The sequence below is a fragment of the Mytilus californianus genome, unplaced genomic scaffold (genome assembly GCF_021869535.1).
Source record: "Mytilus californianus isolate M0D057914Y unplaced genomic scaffold, xbMytCali1.0.p SCAF_3, whole genome shotgun sequence".
Classification (NCBI taxonomy): Eukaryota; Metazoa; Mollusca; class Bivalvia; order Mytilida; family Mytilidae; genus Mytilus; species Mytilus californianus.
This window is the reverse complement of record NW_026262679.1, coordinates 54,084,776-54,104,522: the sequence shown is the minus strand read 5'-3', so window position 1 is coordinate 54,104,522 and position 19,747 is coordinate 54,084,776. Positions and strand designations below refer to the sequence as shown.

The 19,747-nt window shown below is 30.3% G+C and overlaps 2 long non-coding RNA genes across 2 annotated transcripts in view; both read right to left on the bottom strand.

The window, feature by feature from the left end:
• Window positions 1-264: 264 nt before the first annotated feature.
• Window positions 265-2,297, bottom strand: LOC127734895 (uncharacterized). Its single transcript, XR_007997815.1, has 4 exons — window positions 2,227-2,297; window positions 1,867-1,940; window positions 648-724; window positions 265-340 (listed from the first exon to the last, which is right to left on the bottom strand). It is a non-coding gene; the product is annotated as an uncharacterized LOC127734895 (long non-coding RNA).
• A 12,361-nt stretch (window positions 2,298-14,658) lies between these two features.
• The window catches only part of LOC127734892 (uncharacterized), a 29,623-nt gene continuing 24,534 nt past the window's right edge, over window positions 14,659-19,747 (bottom strand). The window contains exons 4-5 of the long non-coding RNA XR_007997813.1: window positions 15,044-15,118; window positions 14,659-14,741 (exon numbers count right to left, since the gene is read on the bottom strand). This is a non-coding gene — a long non-coding RNA (uncharacterized LOC127734892). The remainder of the gene's footprint in view (window positions 14,742-15,043; window positions 15,119-19,747) is intronic.

Below are 19,747 nucleotides of genomic sequence, written 5' to 3'. Positions count from 1 at the left end.
CAGACTCTTTGCTGTTGCAATCAATTCAGAAAATAATGTGATGCATGTTTTATGTTAAATCCCAAAATAGAGAAAAGTATATAATTACAATTACTATACGTTCTTATTAAAATATTCAGCATTAAGAGTATAAATTTTAATGAAAGAAATTTTAGACCAAATTGTTATAAAGCTTCAATCTGTTGTTTCAGGAAAAAACTGATTTTTATTACCTAACAAATATAAATATAGTTTGAAGGAAAATTGTAATGACCAAATACCTACATGTGACTTATCCTAATGTGCATCTGCAATGGAAGCATCTTTCATGGTATAGGAGTCTTACATATTTAGGCTGTATCTGTAATGAAAACAAAAAAAATAAACATTAATTTCAGCTTTTAATCCAGACTTTTTGCTGTTGTAATCAATTCAGAAATTAATGTGATGCATGTTGTAATGTCAAATCCTTAATTGGAGACAAGAATTTTTACAATCACTATACATTCTTATTAAAATATATCTCATTACAGTGAATATTTCAATAAATGTAATGTAGGACCAATTTGTAATAAAATTTCAAGCTGTTGTTCCAGGAAAAACTGATTTTTATTACCTAACAAATATAAACATAGTTTTAAGAACAATTGTTATGAATAAAAACCTACATGTGACTTATCCTAATGTGCTATCTGCAATGGAAGCATCTTTCATGGTATAGGAGTCTTACATATTTAGGCAGTATCTGTAACAAAAACAAATATTTTAAATTAGTTTCAGCTTCAAAATCAAAGCTATTTGCTGTTGCAATCAATTCAGAAATTAATGTGATGCATGTTTTATGTCAAATCCTAAATTGGAGACGTATATTTACAATAACTATACATTCTTATTAAAATATACTTCATTAGGATATAAATAGGAATAAAAGAAATTTTAGACCAATTTGTTATAAAGCTTCAATCTGTTGTTTCAGTGAAAACTGATTTTAATGCCTAACAAATACTAGAGGCTCCAAGGAGCCTGTGTCGCTCACCTGATATTTTTATTTACAATTGATGCATGAAATAATGCAACCGTTATACATTTGCTTTAGTTTCAGAGATACAAGTCAAAAACTGCATTTTCCCCCAAAGTTCTATTTTTAGCCATGTCTGACATGTTGGTTGGCAGGCAGGGTCATCGGACACATTTATTAAACTAGATACCCTAGTGATGATTGTGGCCAAGTTTGGTTAAATTTGTCTCAGTTGTTTCAGGAGAGAAGATTTTTGTAAAAGATTACAAAAATTTACGAATAATTGTTAAATTTGACTTTAAAGGGCAATAACTCCTTATGGGGTCAATTGACCATATTGGTCATGTTGACTTCTTTGTAGATCTGACTTTGCTGAACATAATGGCTGTTTACAGTTTATCTCCATCTATAATAATATTCAAGATAACAAAAAACTGCAAAATTTCCTTAAAATTACTAATTCAGGGGCAGCAACCCAACAAAGGGTTGTCGGATTCATCTGAAAATTTCAGGGCAGATAGATCTTAACCTGATGAACATTTTTACCCATAGTCAGATTTGCTCTAAATGCTTTAGTTTCAGAGATATAAGCCAAAAACTGCATTTTACCCCTATGTTCTATTTTTAGCCATGTCGGCCATCTTGGTTGGCAGGCGGGGTCATCGGACACATTTTTAAAACTAGATACCCTAGTGATGATTGTGGCCAAGTTTGGTTAAATTTGGCCCAGTAGTTTCAGAGGAGATTTTTGTAAAAGTTAACGGACGACGATGGACGCCAAGTGATGAGAAAAGCTCACTTGGCCCTGTGGGCCAGGTGAGCTAATAAACCTAGTTTAAATAAAAAAATTGTAATGAATAAATACCTACATGTGACATCCTAATGTGCTATCTACAATGAAACCATTTTCATTGTCGAAGAGTGTAACATATTTAGGCGTTATCTGTAACAAAAACAAAAATTGTAAATTAGTATCAGCTTTAAATAGGGAATATTTGATGTTGCAATCAATTCAGAAATTAATGTGATGCATGTTTTATGTCAAATCCTAAATTGGAGACTAGAATATTTACAATTACTTAACTTATTACAGTAAATATTTGAATAAAAGAAATGTTCGACAAATTTGTAATAAAATTTTAAACTGTTGTTCAACGGGAAAACTGATTTTTGTTACCCAACACATATAAAAAGAGTTAAAAGTACAATTATAATGACCAAATACCTACATGATACAAATCTTCGTGTGCTGTATACCATGAAAGCATCTTCATTGTCTAGGAGGGTAACATATCTAGTCTATCTGTAACAAAAACAAAAACTCTAAATCAGTATCAGCTTTAAATAGAGAATATTGGTTGTTGCAATTAATTCAAAATTAATATGATGCATTTTTGATGAAAAATCCTAATTTGAAGACAAGTATATAAACAATTTCTATACATTATCATTAAAATAATCTTCATAAGAGTATAAATTTGAATTGAAGAAATTTTAAATCAATTTGTTATCAAATCTAATTTAAGCTTCCAGGGAAAACTTATTTTTGTTACCTGCAAACCATATAAACATAGTTTAAAGTACAATTAAAAATACCAAATACCTACATGCTACGTATCCAGATGTGTGATCAATCTACCATGAAACCATCTTCATTGTCTAGGAGTGTAACATATTTCGGCTGTATCTATAACAAAACCAAATCATCAATTAGTATCAGCTTCAAATAGAGACTATTGGCTGTTGCAACAATTATAAAATAAATGTCACTCATATTTTATGTCAAATCCTAAATTGGACACAAGAATATTTAAAATTACTACGCATTCATGTTAAAATTTACTTCACTAGATTATAAATTTGAACAAAAGAAATATGTACACTAAGTTGAAATAATATTTTATTTAAGCTGTTGTTCCCGAGAAAACTGATATTTATTACCCAACACATATAAACATAGTCTAAAGTACAATTGTAATGACTACCTACATGTTAAACATCCTAATGTGCATCTACCATGAAACCATATTCAGTGGGTAGGAGTGGAACATATCTGGGCTGTATCTGTTACAAAAGAAAAAATTTAAATTAGCATCAGCTTTAGAGAATATTTAATGGCTGTTAAAAAAATTTAAAAATTAATGTGATTCATGTTTTATGTCAAATCTTAAATTACGGACAATTAATTTACAATTACTCTTTCATTCTTATTAAAATATACCACATTTGAAATTCGAATAAAAGATATTTTAGACCAATCTGTAATAAAATTTTAAGCTATTGTTTCAGTGAAAACAGATTTTTATTGACTTCCAAATATTAACATAGTTTTAAGTACAATTGTAATGACCAAATACTTACATGTTGACTCTTCCTATCTGCCATGAATCCATCTTCTCTGTCTAGGAGTGCAACATATTTAGATGTATCTTTAACAAAAACTATAAATTAATATCAGCTTTAAATACAGACTATTTGCTGTTGCAATTTTTTCAGAATTTAATCTTTGCATGTTGGAGAAGAATATTTATAATTACTATACATTCCATTAAGAATATATTTCATTAGAGTATAAATTTGAAGAAATTTTTTTGAGACCAATTTGTAATAAAGTTTCAAATTGGTTGATAATGAAATAGAGCCAGACAAAAAAACTAAATACATTTTACCATAAACACAAGTTATCATACTATGTAATCAGCTCTGCTGGGGAATCTGCTTTTACGAGATTAGCGCCCATTAAATTCATCAATGTTATATCAAAATCTAAAGTTTGCTCTCTGCAGAGGTCTGCTTTTACGAGACCCATTTTAACATAAAGCATCTTTTTGTCAAACTGTTCAGGAAAAAACGGATTTTTATTACCTAACAAACATAAACATAGTTTTAAGAACAATTGTAATGACCAAATACCTACATGTGCAACATCCTAATGTGTGAAAGCATCTTTCATGGTATAGGAGTGTTACATATTAAGGCTGTATAATCTGTAACAAAAACAAAAATTATTAATTAGTTTACGCTTTATATCCAGACTCTTTGCTGTTGCAATCAATTCAGAAAATAATGTGATGCATGTTTTATGTTAAATCCCAAAATAGAGAAAAGTATATAATTACAATTACTATACGTTCTTATTAAAATATTCAGCATTAAGAGTATAAATTTTAATGAAAGAAATTTTAGACCAAATTGTTATAAAGCTTCAATCTGTTGTTTCAGGAAAAAACTGATTTTTATTACCTAACAAATATAAATATAGTTTGAAGGAAAATTGTAATGACCAAATACCTACATGTGACTTATCCTAATGTGCATCTGCAATGGAAGCATCTTTCATGGTATAGGAGTCTTACATATTTAGGCTGTATCTGTAATGAAAACAAAAAAAATAAACATTAATTTCAGCTTTTAATCCAGACTTTTTGCTGTTGTAATCAATTCAGAAATTAATGTGATGCATGTTGTAATGTCAAATCCTTAATTGGAGACAAGAATTTTTACAATCACTATACATTCTTATTAAAATATATCTCATTACAGTGAATATTTCAATAAATGTAATGTAGGACCAATTTGTAATAAAATTTCAAGCTGTTGTTCCAGGAAAAACTGATTTTTATTACCTAACAAATATAAACATAGTTTTAAGAACAATTGTTATGAATAAAAACCTACATGTGACTAATCCTAATGTGCTATCTGCAATGGAAGCATCTTTCATGGTATAGGAGTCTTACATATTTAGGCAGTATCTGTAACAAAAACAAATATTTTAAATTAGTTTCAGCTTCAAAATCAAAGCTATTTACTGTTGCAATCAATTCAGAAATTAATGTGATGCATGTTTTATGTCAAATCCTAAATTGGAGACGTATATTTACAATAACTATACATTCTTATTAAAATATACTTCATTAGGATATAAATAGGAATAAAAGAAATTTTAGACCAATTTGTTATAAAGCTTCAATCTGTTGTTTCAGTGAAAACTGATTTTAATGCCTAACAAATACTAGAGGCTCCAAGGAGCCTGTGTCGCTCACCTGATATTTTTATTTACAATTGATGCATGAAATAATGCAACCGTTATACATTTGCTTTAGTTTCAGAGATACAAGTCAAAAACTGCATTTTCCCCCAAAGTTCTATTTTTAGCCATGTCTGACATGTTGGTTGGCAGGCAGGGTCATCGGACACATTTATTAAACTAGATACCCTAGTGATGATTGTGGCCAAGTTTGGTTAAATTTGTCTCAGTTGTTTCAGGAGAGAAGATTTTTGTAAAAGATTACAAAAATTTACGAATAATTGTTAAATTTGACTTTAAAGGGCAATAACTCCTTATGGGGTCAATTGACCATATTGGTCATGTTGACTTCTTTGTAGATCTGACTTTGCTGAACATAATGGCTGTTTACAGTTTATCTCCATCTATAATAATATTCAAGATAACAAAAAACTGCAAAATTTCCTTAAAATTACTAATTCAGGGGCAGCAACCCAACAAAGGGTTGTCTGATTCTTCTGAAAATTTCAGGGCAGATAGATCTTAACCTGATGAACATTTTTACCCATAGTCAAAAATGCTTTAGTTTCAGAGATATAAGCCAAAAACTGCATTTTACCCCTATGTTCTATTTTTAGCCATGTCGGCCATCTTGGTTGGCAGGCGGGGTCATCGGACAAATTTTTAAAACTAGATACCCTAGTGATGATTGTGGCCAAGTTTGGTTAAATTTGGCTCAGTAGTTTCAGAAAAGTATTTTGTAAAAGTTAACGGACGACGATGGACGCCAAGTGATGAGAAAAGCTCACTTGGCCCTGTGGGCCAGGTGAGCTAATAAACCTAGTTTAAATAAAAAAATTGTAATGAATAAATACCTACATGTGACATCCTAATGTGCTATCTACAATGAAACCATTTTCATTGTCGAAGAGTGTAACATATTTAGGCGTTATCTGTAACAAAAACAAAAATTGTAAATTAGTATCAGCATTAAATAGGGAATATTTGATGTTGCAATCAATTCAGAAATTAATGTGATGCATGTTTTATGTCAAATCCTAAATTGGAGACTAGAATATTTACAATTACTTAACTTATTACAGTAAATATTTGAATAAAAGAAATGTTCGACAAATTTGTAATAAAATTTTAAACTGTTGTTCAACGGGAAAACTGATTTTTGTTACCCAACACATATAAAAAGAGTTAAAAGTACAATTATAATGACCAAATACCTACATGATACAAATCTTCGTGTGCTGTATACCAAGAAAACATCTTCATTGTCTAGGAGGGTAACATATCTAGTCTATCTGTAACAAAAACAAAAACTCTAAATCAGTATCAGCTTTAAATAGAGAATATTGGTTGTTGCAATTAATTCAAAATTAATATGATGCATTTTTGATGAAAAATCCTAATTTGAAGACAAGTATATAAACAATTTCTATACATTATCATTAAAATAATCTTCATAAGAGTATAAATTTGAATTGAAGAAATTTTAAATCAATTTGTTATCAAATCTAATTTAAGCTTCCAGGGAAAACTTATTTTTGTTACCTGCAAACCATATAAACATAGTTTAAAGTACAATTAAAAATACCAAATACCTACATGCTACGTATCCAGATGTGTGATCAATCTACCATGAAACCATCTTCATTGTCTAGGAGTGTAACATATTTCGGCTGTATCTATAACAAAACCAAATCATCAATTAGTATCAGCTTCAAATAGAGACTATTGGCTGTTGCAACAATTATAAAATAAATGTCACTCATATTTTATGTCAAATCCTAAATTGGACACAAGAATATTTAAAATTACTACGCATTCATGTTAAAATTTACTTCACTAGATTATAAATTTGAACAAAAGAAATATGTACACTAAGTTGAAATAATATTTTATTTAAGCTGTTGTTCCCGAGAAAACTGATATTTATTACCCAACACATATAAACATAGTCTAAAGTACAATTGTAATGACTACCTACATGTTAAACATCCTAATGTGCATCTACCATGAAACCATATTCAGTGGGTAGGAGTGGAACATATCTGGGCTGTATCTGTTACAAAAGAAAAAATTTAAATTAGCATCAGCTTTAGAGAATATTTAATGGCTGTTAAAAAAATTTAAAAATTAATGTGATTCATGTTTTATGTCAAATCTTAAATTACGGACAATTAATTTACAATTACTCTTTCATTCTTATTAAAATATACCACATTTGAAATTCGAATAAAAGATATTTTAGACCAATCTGTAATAAAATTTTAAGCTATTGTTTCAGTGAAAACAGATTTTTATTGACTTCCAAATATTAACATAGTTTTAAGTACAATTGTAATGACCAAATACTTACATGTTGACTCTTCCTATCTGCCATGAATCCATCTTCTCTGTCTAGGAGTGCAACATATTTAGATGTATCTTTAACAAAAACTATAAATTAATATCAGCTTTAAATACAGACTATTTGCTGTTGCAATTTTTTCAGAATTTAATCTTTGCATGTTGGAGAAGAATATTTATAATTACTATACATTCCATTAAGAATATATTTCATTAGAGTATAAATTTGAAGAAATTTTTTTGAGACCAATTTGTAATAAAGTTTCAAATTGGTTGATAATGAAATAGAGCCAGACAAAAAAACTAAATACATTTTACCATAAACACAAGTTATCATACTATGTAATCAGCTCTGCTGGGGAATCTGCTTTTACGAGATTAGCGCCCATTAAATTCATCAATGTTATATCAAAATCTAAAGTTTGCTCTCTGCAGAGGTCTGCTTTTACGAGACCCATTTTAACATAAAGCATCTTTTTGTCAAACTGTTCAGGAAAAAACGGATTTTTATTACCTAACAAACATAAACATAGTTTTAAGAACAATTGTAATGACCAAATACCTACATGTGCAACATCCTAATGTGTGAAAGCATCTTTCATGGTATAGGAGTGTTACATATTAAGGCTGTATAATCTGTAACAAAAACAAAAATTATTAATTAGTTTACGCTTTATATCCAGACTCTTTGCTGTTGCAATCAATTCAGAAAATAATGTGATGCATGTTTTATGTTAAATCCCAAAATAGAGAAAAGTATATAATTACAATTACTATACGTTCTTATTAAAATATTCAGCATTAAGAGTATAAATTTGAATGAAAGAAATTTTAGACCAATTTGTTATAAAGCTTCAATCTGTTGTTTCAGGAAAAAACTGATTTTTATTACCTAACAAATATAAATATAGTTTGAAGGAAAATTGTAATGACCAAATACCTACATGTGACTTATCCTAATGTGCATCTGCAATGGAAGCATCTTTCATGGTATAGGAGTCTTACATATTTAGGCTGTATCTGTAATGAAAACAAAAAAAATAAACATTAATTTCAGCTTTTAATCCAGACTTTTTGCTGTTGTAATCAATTCAGAAATTAATGTGATGCATGTTGTAATGTCAAATCCTTAATTGGAGACAAGAATTTTTACAATCACTATACATTCTTATTAAAATATATCTCATTACAGTGAATATTTCAATAAATGTAATGTAGGACCAATTTGTAATAAAATTTCAAGCTGTTGTTCCAGGAAAAACTGATTTTTATTACCTAACAAATATAAACATAGTTTTAAGAACAATTGTTATGAATAAAAACCTACATGTGACTAATCCTAATGTGCTATCTGCAATGGAAGCATCTTTCATGGTATAGGAGTCTTACATATTTAGGCAGTATCTGTAACAAAAACAAATATTTTAAATTAGTTTCAGCTTCAAAATCAAAGCTATTTGCTGTTGCAATCAATTCAGAAATTAATGTGATGCATGTTTTATGTCAAATCCTAAATTGGAGACGTATATTTACAATAACTATACATTCTTATTAAAATATACTTCATTAGGATATAAATAGGAATAAAAGAAATTTTAGACCAATTTGTTATAAAGCTTCAATCTGTTGTTTCAGTGAAAACTGATTTTAATGCCTAACAAATACTAGAGGCTCCAAGGAGCCTGTGTCGCTCACCTGATATTTTTATTTACAATTGATGCATGAAATAATGCAACCGTTATACATTTGCTTTAGTTTCAGAGATACAAGTCAAAAACTGCATTTTCCCCCAAAGTTCTATTTTTAGCCATGTCTGACATGTTGGTTGGCAGGCAGGGTCATCGGACACATTTATTAAACTAGATACCCTAGTGATGATTGTGGCCAAGTTTGGTTAAATTTGTCTCAGTTGTTTCAGGAGAGAAGATTTTTGTAAAAGATTACAAAAATTTACGAATAATTGTTAAATTTGACTTTAAAGGGCAATAACTCCTTATGGGGTCAATTGACCATATTGGTCATGTTGACTTCTTTGTAGATCTGACTTTGCTGAACATAATGGCTGTTTACAGTTTATCTCCATCTATAATAATATTCAAGATAACAAAAAACTGCAAAATTTCCTTAAAATTACTAATTCAGGGGCAGCAACCCAACAAAGGGTTGTCTGATTCTTCTGAAAATTTCAGGGCAGATAGATCTTAACCTGATGAACATTTTTACCCATAGTCAAAAATGCTTTAGTTTCAGAGATATAAGCCAAAAACTGCATTTTACCCCTATGTTCTATTTTTAGCCATGTCGGCCATCTTGGTTGGCAGGCGGGGTCATCGGACAAATTTTTAAAACTAGATACCCTAGTGATGATTGTGGCCAAGTTTGGTTAAATTTGGCTCAGTAGTTTCAGAGGAGATTTTTGTAAAAGTTAACGGACGACGATGGACGCCAAGTGATGAGAAAAGCTCACTTGGCCCTGTGGGCCAGGTGAGCTAATAAACCTAGTTTAAATAAAAAAATTGTAATGAATAAATACCTACATGTGACATCCTAATGTGCTATCTACAATGAAACCATTTTCATTGTCGAAGAGTGTAACATATTTAGGCGTTATCTGTAACAAAAACAAAAATTGTAAATTAGTATCAGCATTAAATAGGGAATATTTGATGTTGCAATCAATTCAGAAATTAATGTGATGCATGTTTTATGTCAAATCCTAAATTGGAGACTAGAATATTTACAATTACTTAACTTATTACAGTAAATATTTGAATAAAAGAAATGTTCGACAAATTTGTAATAAAATTTTAAACTGTTGTTCAACGGGAAAACTGATTTTTGTTACCCAACACATATAAAAAGAGTTAAAAGTACAATTATAATGACCAAATACCTACATGATACAAATCTTCGTGTGCTGTATACCATGAAAGCATCTTCATTGTCTAGGAGGGTAACATATCTAGTCTATCTGTAACAAAAACAAAAACTCTAAATCAGTATCAGCTTTAAATAGAGAATATTGGTTGTTGCAATTAATTCAAAATTAATATGATGCATTTTTGATGAAAAATCCTAATTTGAAGACAAGTATAAAAACAATTTCTATACATTATCATTAAAATAATCTTCATAAGAGTATAAATTTGAATTGAAGAAATTTTAAATCAATTTGTTATCAAATCTAATTTAAGCTTCCAGGGAAAACTTATTTTTGTTACCTGCAAACCATATAAACATAGTTTAAAGTACAATTAAAAATACCAAATACCTACATGCTACGTATCCAGATGTGTGATCAATCTACCATGAAACCATCTTCATTGTCTAGGAGTGTAACATATTTCGGCTGTATCTATAACAAAACCAAATCATCAATTAGTATCAGCTTCAAATAGAGACTATTGGCTGTTGCAACAATTATAAAATAAATGTCACTCATATTTTATGTCAAATCCTAAATTGGACACAAGAATATTTAAAATTACTACGCATTCATGTTAAAATTTACTTCACTAGATTATAAATTTGAACAAAAGAAATATGTACACTAAGTTGAAATAATATTTTATTTAAGCTGTTGTTCCCGAGAAAACTGATATTTATTACCCAACACATATAAACATAGTCTAAAGTACAATTGTAATGACTACCTACATGTTAAACATCCTAATGTGCATCTACCATGAAACCATATTCAGTGGGTAGGAGTGGAACATATCTGGGCTGTATCTGTTACAAAAGAAAAAATTTAAATTAGCATCAGCTTTAGAGAATATTTAATGGCTGTTAAAAAAATTTAAAAATTAATGTGATTCATGTTTTATGTCAAATCTTAAATTACGGACAATTAATTTACAATTACTCTTTCATTCTTATTAAAATATACCACATTTGAAATTCGAATAAAAGATATTTTAGACCAATCTGTAATAAAATTTTAAGCTATTGTTTCAGTGAAAACAGATTTTTATTGACTTCCAAATATTAACATAGTTTTAAGTACAATTGTAATGACCAAATACTTACATGTTGACTCTTCCTATCTGCCATGAATCCATCTTCTCTGTCTAGGAGTGCAACATATTTAGATGTATCTTTAACAAAAACTATAAATTAATATCAGCTTTAAATACAGACTATTTGCTGTTGCAATTTTTTCAGAATTTAATCTTTGCATGTTGGAGAAGAATATTTATAATTACTATACATTCCATTAAGAATATATTTCATTAGAGTATAAATTTGAAGAAATTTTTTTGAGACCAATTTGTAATAAAGTTTCAAATTGGTTGATAATGAAATAGAGCCAGACAAAAAAACTAAATACATTTTACCATAAACACAAGTTATCATACTATGTAATCAGCTCTGCTGGGGAATCTGCTTTTACGAGATTAGCGCCCATTAAATTCATCAATGTTATATCAAAATCTAAAGTTTGCTCTCTGCAGAGGTCTGCTTTTACGAGACCCATTTTAACATAAAGCATCTTTTTGTCAAACTGTTCAGGAAAAAACGGATTTTTATTACCTAACAAACATAAACATAGTTTTAAGAACAATTGTAATGACCAAATACCTACATGTGCAACATCCTAATGTGTGAAAGCATCTTTCATGGTATAGGAGTGTTACATATTAAGGCTGTATAATCTGTAACAAAAACAAAAATTATTAATTAGTTTACGCTTTATATCCAGACTCTTTGCTGTTGCAATCAATTCAGAAAATAATGTGATGCATGTTTTATGTTAAATCCCAAAATAGAGAAAAGTATATAATTACAATTACTATACGTTCTTATTAAAATATTCAGCATTAAGAGTATAAATTTGAATGAAAGAAATTTTAGACCAATTTGTTATAAAGCTTCAATCTGTTGTTTCAGGAAAAAACTGATTTTTATTACCTAACAAATATAAATATAGTTTGAAGGAAAATTGTAATGACCAAATACCTACATGTGACTTATCCTAATGTGCATCTGCAATGGAAGCATCTTTCATGGTATAGGAGTCTTACATATTTAGGCTGTATCTGTAATGAAAACAAAAAAAATAAACATTAATTTCAGCTTTTAATCCAGACTTTTTGCTGTTGTAATCAATTCAGAAATTAATGTGATGCATGTTGTAATGTCAAATCCTTAATTGGAGACAAGAATTTTTACAATCACTATACATTCTTATTAAAATATATCTCATTACAGTGAATATTTCAATAAATGTAATGTAGGACCAATTTGTAATAAAATTTCAAGCTGTTGTTCCAGGAAAAACTGATTTTTATTACCTAACAAATATAAACATAGTTTTAAGAACAATTGTTATGAATAAAAACCTACATGTGACTAATCCTAATGTGCTATCTGCAATGGAAGCATCTTTCATGGTATAGGAGTCTTACATATTTAGGCAGTATCTGTAACAAAAACAAATATTTTAAATTAGTTTCAGCTTCAAAATCAAAGCTATTTGCTGTTGCAATCAATTCAGAAATTAATGTGATGCATGTTTTATGTCAAATCCTAAATTGGAGACGTATATTTACAATAACTATACATTCTTATTAAAATATACTTCATTAGGATATAAATAGGAATAAAAGAAATTTTAGACCAATTTGTTATAAAGCTTCAATCTGTTGTTTCAGTGAAAACTGATTTTAATGCCTAACAAATACTAGAGGCTCCAAGGAGCCTGTGTCGCTCACCTGATATTTTTATTTACAATTGATGCATGAAATAATGCAACCGTTATACATTTGCTTTAGTTTCAGAGATACAAGTCAAAAACTGCATTTTCCCCCAAAGTTCTATTTTTAGCCATGTCTGACATGTTGGTTGGCAGGCAGGGTCATCGGACACATTTATTAAACTAGATACCCTAGTGATGATTGTGGCCAAGTTTGGTTAAATTTGTCTCAGTTGTTTCAGGAGAGAAGATTTTTGTAAAAGATTACAAAAATTTACGAATAATTGTTAAATTTGACTTTAAAGGGCAATAACTCCTTATGGGGTCAATTGACCATATTGGTCATGTTGACTTCTTTGTAGATCTGACTTTGCTGAACATAATGGCTGTTTACAGTTTATCTCCATCTATAATAATATTCAAGATAACAAAAAACTGCAAAATTTCCTTAAAATTACTAATTCAGGGGCAGCAACCCAACAAAGGGTTGTCTGATTCTTCTGAAAATTTCAGGGCAGATAGATCTTAACCTGATGAACATTTTTACCCATAGTCAAAAATGCTTTAGTTTCAGAGATATAAGCCAAAAACTGCATTTTACCCCTATGTTCTATTTTTAGCCATGTCGGCCATCTTGGTTGGCAGGCGGGGTCATCGGACAAATTTTTAAAACTAGATACCCTAGTGATGATTGTGGCCAAGTTTGGTTAAATTTGGCTCAGTAGTTTCAGAGGAGATTTTTGTAAAAGTTAACGGACGACGATGGACGCCAAGTGATGAGAAAAGCTCACTTGGCCCTGTGGGCCAGGTGAGCTAATAAACCTAGTTTAAATAAAAAAATTGTAATGAATAAATACCTACATGTGACATCCTAATGTGCTATCTACAATGAAACCATTTTCATTGTCGAAGAGTGTAACATATTTAGGCGTTATCTGTAACAAAAACAAAAATTGTAAATTAGTATCAGCATTAAATAGGGAATATTTGATGTTGCAATCAATTCAGAAATTAATGTGATGCATGTTTTATGTCAAATCCTAAATTGGAGACTAGAATATTTACAATTACTTAACTTATTACAGTAAATATTTGAATAAAAGAAGTGTTCGACAAATTTGTAATAAAATTTTAAACTGTTGTTCAACGGGAAAACTGATTTTTGTTACCCAACACATATAAAAAGAGTTAAAAGTACAATTATAATGACCAAATACCTACATGATACAAATCTTCGTGTGCTGTATACCATGAAAGCATCTTCATTGTCTAGGAGGGTAACATATCTAGTCTATCTGTAACAAAAACAAAAACTCTAAATCAGTATCAGCTTTAAATAGAGAATATTGGTTGTTGCAATTAATTCAAAATTAATATGATGCATTTTTGATGAAAAATCCTAATTTGAAGACAAGTATATAAACAATTTCTATACATTATCATTAAAATAATCTTCATAAGAGTATAAATTTGAATTGAAGAAATTTTAAATCAATTTGTTATCAAATCTAATTTAAGCTTCCAGGGAAAACTTATTTTTGTTACCTGCAAACCATATAAACATAGTTTAAAGTACAATTAAAAATACCAAATACCTACATGCTACGTATCCAGATGTGTGATCAATCTACCATGAAACCATCTTCATTGTCTAGGAGTGTAACATATTTCGGCTGTATCTATAACAAAACCAAATCATCAATTAGTATCAGCTTCAAATAGAGACTATTGGCTGTTGCAACAATTATAAAATAAATGTCACTCATATTTTATGTCAAATCCTAAATTGGACACAAGAATATTTAAAATTACTACGCATTCATGTTAAAATTTACTTCACTAGATTATAAATTTGAACAAAAGAAATATGTACACTAAGTTGAAATAATATTTTATTTAAGCTGTTGTTCCCGAGAAAACTGATATTTATTACCCAACACATATAAACATAGTCTAAAGTACAATTGTAATGACTACCTACATGTTAAACATCCTAATGTGCATCTACCATGAAACCATATTCAGTGGGTAGGAGTGGAACATATCTGGGCTGTATCTGTTACAAAAGAAAAAATTTAAATTAGCATCAGCTTTAGAGAATATTTAATGGCTGTTAAAAAAATTTAAAAATTAATGTGATTCATGTTTTATGTCAAATCTTAAATTACGGACAATTAATTTACAATTACTCTTTCATTCTTATTAAAATATACCACATTTGAAATTCGAATAAAAGATATTTTAGACCAATCTGTAATAAAATTTTAAGCTATAGACGGATTTATTCAATTATCGCCCTTTGATAAGATAACTACCGCTTGCGCGTCACGATAGCAGTCCGCCATTGCACTAGTGAAAGAAATTGTAAACAAAGCGAATCAGTGCGTAAAAATTGTTGGATTATTACCTGTATTATGACTACTCAGATGAAAAGATCAATGCCCTCAGAATTAAATAACGTAACGGAGTGGATTGACGACATGAGAAAGTGGCCAAACATCATGTATGGGGACATTTTTAATTATTTGATATCGTCAAAAGCCGTGGATGGTGCAGAAATGAAAAACTTTAAAAGTCTCCAAAGCTACAACTATTTTCAGAGCGGCAATGTTGACAAAGTTTTGCATAACATTCTCTCGGATGGCAGAATGTATTTGAAAGCAGACGTTCGTGCTTCCCAGACAGTAAGTAGGGTGAACGAAGCCTATGTAATTTGCTCCATGGACGGAACCGTTGTACAAGGATGGTGTACTTGTATGGCAGGACAAGGGCTATCCTGTAGCCATGTAGGTGCAGTGCTTTGGAAGGTTGAACATGCAGTCAGGAATAACATGACTGGTGCTAGCTGTACAGATGACAATGCCATGTGGAACAGAGGTACCAAGAGAAACATTGAGCCAAGGCCTTTGTCAAACATAGTGTTCAAAAAACCAAAGCAGGGTGAAAATTTACTAGAAGATTTCAATGTAAATGCTCCAGGTGTTCGTGACACACCAATGTATTGTTCTTCCCAAGAACTTAGAACAGCTGTAGAACAGTCTCCCCTTCTCCCCTTGTTCAAACTAAAAGGAACAACAATTAATAAAAGTTTCGTCAGCAAACCAGCCGTTAAGGAGAACATTCCTAAAGACCATGGTGAACATGACTCATTAAGTTCTTGTCAAAGGTGCTCATCCTTTTATTCTAAATATCTTGCTGTCGACTTGGCCCGTACTAAAAAAATACAAACTGACACTATTAACCAGAGCAAGAGTGTTCTATGGAAAGACGCAAGAAAAATTAGAATAACTGCAAGCAGCGCAAGCAAAGTTCCGATTAAGGAAACTACAGACTGTACTAACTTTATTCGTGAACATCTTCATCCAAAGTTTGTAGGTAACAAATTTACAAAGCACGGTCAAGAAGGTGAAATTGCAGCTAAGGAGTATTTATTGACAAATGGATACCATGTCGTTGAAAAGGGAACATATGTATCATCAGAAGAGAACTGGTTATCTGCAAGTCCGGATGGCATTTTAAATGACGACACATTGCTGGAAATTAAAAGTCCTGTACCTTCTGTTAAGTGGACAACATTGAATGAACTATTCACAGGTCAAAAATATGATGTTCATATGAATAACAATGGTATTTTAGTTTTAAAAGTGAAAGGGAATCGAGGATTTTTTATGCAAATTCAGTTAACTATGTTTTGCACTGGACTAAGAAAATGTAAACTTTTAATTTGGCTAAATCCTGATGAATTTAAGTTCATTGAAGTACCATATGATGAACAATATGCACGTGAGCATGTTGCTAGACTGCGTACATTTTATTTCAAGAAAATGATGAATATTATTGTTGATGAAATTGAAGATGATAGATTAGTTTTCAGCAAAGCTTTTAAAAAATTTATGCGATTGTGATATCATACACATTTCATTAGGATTTTAATATTTAAAGTCATTTAGTATTTTCATTATGTTTACTAATCAAGTAGAACATTAATACCAAGTTCTTTTCTATATTTTGCTTGAATATACATGTAAATGTATAATGTAGATACAACATTCTTATTTATTTACATGTATGATTTTTAATTATTTCAATGAAAAGATATGCTGATAATGAAAATCCTCAGAATTAAAAAAAATATATGAACCCCCTCAAAGTGTTCTTGTTGCTAATCAGGAAAATCATTTAATACTGTAAATTCAGAAATTAATTAGTGCATTCATTCTTGTCATGTCAAATTTCAATATTAAATATACATGTATATGTATCTTAAAGTTGCTTTACTTAATCAATAATATTTTTAAAATAAATAAAAACATTAATTAATATCTGATTTTACAGTAGTCAAGTTTCTAATGTGAACTGCCCCCAGTTAACACAACTAAAGATACCAATCAAGCTATCATCCTGAATATGCACGAAATATTTGCCACTGGACGTTAAGCAATCAATAAATCAATCAACTAAACACTAGGTTATTCATGGTATCTTAAATTCTTGAACAATGCAAAATTTGCATCTTCTAAGTGAATAGATATCTATATTCTTCCATTTGTCTTCATACAAGTTGCAATTTTAAAATCATGGCATTTTGTTTTTCCATTGATAATTGAGTATGTAAGAATATACATGTAGATCAATAATGTTTATCTTGGAGATCAAATGATACACAATGTTTACACAGTGTTGATATTTATCATGGGATGATGAAGTATAAGTTTTACAAGTAACATTTTATTATGTCATGTTATGTCATAAATATCTAAGATCTAAGGTGTCTTGTGGTGAGAATATTGTAGTTGAAATTTTATCTTTTGGTAATTGGCTCATTATTATTATCCACACAGTGGTTGTTTTATTTGGTACATATTACACACATGTATGCATCTTTTAAAAAATGTTTGGTACAATAGTCATTTGTAGTACATGTATATGATGTGCAAGTACCGAAAATTTTTAAAACAACTATATCTATACACAAAAAACAAAACAATACAATTAATTGGACGAAGTCATATTTACTAGAAAATTATATACGGTACAACATTGGTTTTGCTATAATTTATTCAGTGTCCTCCTCTGTACATGTATCTCTAATGAGATCAGATTTTAAATTCACAAGTGCAGCACAAACAATAAGAATGTCGTCAAAAAGTTTTAGTGAAGACACAGGTACTGTACCACTCAAGATTTTAAACACTTTCAGTCGCCTGATTGCTCTTTCTACATGGATTCTAACACGTGCAATCCTCCGTGTAGAAGTGACGTCCTCAGCACTCAATTGTGGCTTACCCTTAGTAAAGGACGGAATATTAAGTTTAACCCTTCGGGGGAAAAGTAAATCCTCTATTGTAAAGCCTCTATCAGCCATTATTTCATCACCAGGTAACAGATAATTAAGGAAACCACTTTTTTCAACAATAAATTTGTCACTTGCACGTCCACCAAACGCTTTTGATATGAACATAATTTGTCCATGAGGAGATATCCCTACCATGTACTTAGCCGTATTGTGCGATTTATAGTTGCTATATGTCTCGCCCCGACTTTTCAAATTAGTAGGTCTTTGGATAAATGTCTCAGCACAATCTATTATGCACGTTGTTCGAGGGTAGTTTTCTCTGAAAGATTCTGGGCAGCAGTCTCTTAATGTTTCCCTTGGAAGCCAAATTATAAGAGCTTGCAACTTATCTGCCAACAATGGGATCCAAGAGTTGAACATTTTGCATGCTAGGCTATCAGAAATTCCAAACCTATGGCCTATATCTTGATATATCAAGTTAAGTTTTAACCTCATTAAAACTAACATTATTTGATCGGCAATATCGAGTTGAAAGCTGAAAGTGTTAAACTGGGACATGCACTCGACCAAAGTGAAAAAAACTTCCTTCGTTACACCAGTATAAAGTAAGGAGTCACTATCAGTCACAATATGTCGGGTAGCTGACATTGTACCTCCATCCAATTTTATTTGCACTCCTTTCTCCTCAGTTAATGTAAGGTTTGTTTGAGCAAATTTATCCTGTAAGTCAGTCCATGCGTGTGCATATGAATGGTCGTTGTGGAGTAAAAAGTCAGTTTCTTCATATTGGGTTGACGCACATGTAGTTATTGGGTTGACAACGTTAAAACTACAGACGGCTTCGGGTAAAGATTGGTCAGTTACTTCAAGACTTAAATCAAGTTCTTCAAAATCTGAATTGTCATCATCACAGTCAATCAATTTACGTTTTTTAACATCTGATTCATGTTTATGAATTTTGCGCCGGCCAGGTGTTACTTTCGTTTCATAACCCATTTTAAGTTTTGGAAATGGATTTCTTTCCGTCGGCAATCCATCTAGAAAATGTTCCGAGCAAACGAAAACTGTTTTCGGCAAAGTTTTTCTATTGATTGCCTTCGTCCATTCTGCTCTAATTGGACCATCCGACGGCATTAGATGAAATTTATATGGAATTAAACACGCACAGTCTTCGTGAAATTGTCCGTGTATTTCACACATTGATTCTTTCCATAAATTTAATTTTCGACGGTTATTAGAGCAACCATTGACTGCACAAGAACTTCCACCACCTTTTTTATATTTTTTCCCACTATCCATTACTTAATTAAAGAAAAAACGGATAAAATAAAAATGTAAACAAAAGATCGATAATGTTGTTGTTGATGCACGTGCGTTATCTTTCACTAC